Here is a 1,695-nt window from a genome sequence, read left to right as displayed (position 1 = left end):
CTTACTTGTTCAAGTGTGTCAACACAACATTGCAAATCAAGGGCAAAATTAACTCCATTATAGTAGATAACTGTAAGAAACTTGGTCTGGTATTTGATGATGTGGTGGGCATTGTGGAGATAATCAATAGTAGAGATGTCAAAGTTCAGGTAATGGGTAAAGTGCCAACTATTTCCATTAACAAAACAGATGGCTGCCACGTTTGCCTGAGCAAGAATTCCTTGGACTGTGAGACAGTCAGTGCCAAATCTTCTGAGATGAACATCCTCATCCCTACAGAAGGCAGTAATTTTAATGAGTTTCCAGTTGCTGAGCAGTTCAAGACCCTATGGAATGGGCAGAAGTTGGTCACCACAGTGACAGAAATTGCGGGATAAGCAAAGTGCCATTGGGTCCTTCGCCCCCTCCCTTCACACCATGGGATAAATCTATAGAGATGGTTCTTTTCTAGATTTCCTCTACCTTTCTGCTCTTAAACTGCTTCTCTTCTCTGAGAAGCCCAGATACCTGCCTTCACTGAAATATACCTCAGGCTGAGATTTGGGGTGGGATTGCAGGTCAGCTCATTTTCTGCAGGAAGGTGCCTCTTCCACATCAGTGCAGCCACACCACCAATCTGCCTCTGAGGAACTGCAGACCTGGATTTGTACATCATTCTAGCTTTCAGCATTTGGGGGTTATTCGACCAACAGTCAGCCCTTTGGAAAAAGTGAGAAAGTCCCAGGAACTAACAGATTAGGATGTGCATACTCACCTTTTTCTAACAATGAACATGGAGGCATAGAAGCTAGTGTGATCCCAGGGGGTTGTAACCAAACTAATTTTTCAATGCTTTATAAGTGAGGCAAGGGTTATGCTGGACTAATGGTTGAGGCCTGGCTGCCAAGCATTCCAAGCAAATATGTTTCCTACAAGCATTCCTTAATTCTGCATTCCATCTTGGGTCTGACTCAACCTTGAGATTGCTGGTACCATAGCTACAGTAGCAGGGTCCTCATCCAGAGCAGTTCAAGGAATCTGGGGCCCTCTCTCTGGGATTCCTATGGAGCACCTTCCAACAGAAATGACTTTAAAAGCAAACATGCCATTCCAAGGGGTCCAGCATTTCTCCTCCCTGCTAGGTGCCTGTCACCCGTCTTTACTGCCTCCTTTTTCCTGTCACATTGAACAGCTTAGGGCTTCTGTCTGGGCATCTGACAGGACTAGACCCATCACTGCAGGCTGGTTTTAGGTCTTGATTTATGTAAGAACCTTACTCAGCATTGCTTATGTTTCAATTTTACCCCTGTAGGACACACCAAAATATGCAATCTTTTTTTGGTGGGAAGAGAGATTGTCCTGTGACTTCTGTCCGTTTCTTGAGGCCTGTGGAAATAAACCTTTATGTACTTAAAAGTTATACAGAAAATAGAATAAAGTTAATATCAAACTTAAAAAAAATAAAGGAAAAAACCCAATAAAAACAATGGCATAAGTTTCAAAGCAAGATTGTAGAGAGTAAAAATAGTACATTGTATATTGTTATCTTCAAAGTAGCTGCTCATATTACAAGATATAGGCATAAAAATTGATAAACAATATAGACACAAACTTTTCTTTTTTTTCCTTTTTCTGTTAAATACTTTATTATAGGTAACTGTCTTTTTTTCAAAATTTTATTGATAAACAGATATCAATGAGACAGTTTCAAATCAA

This window comes from Octodon degus, unplaced genomic scaffold, assembly GCF_000260255.1.
Source record: "Octodon degus isolate 3935 unplaced genomic scaffold, OctDeg1.0 scaffold01356, whole genome shotgun sequence".
In the NCBI taxonomy this organism is placed as follows: domain Eukaryota; kingdom Metazoa; phylum Chordata; class Mammalia; order Rodentia; family Octodontidae; genus Octodon; species Octodon degus.
This window is presented reverse-complemented; position numbering follows the sequence as displayed.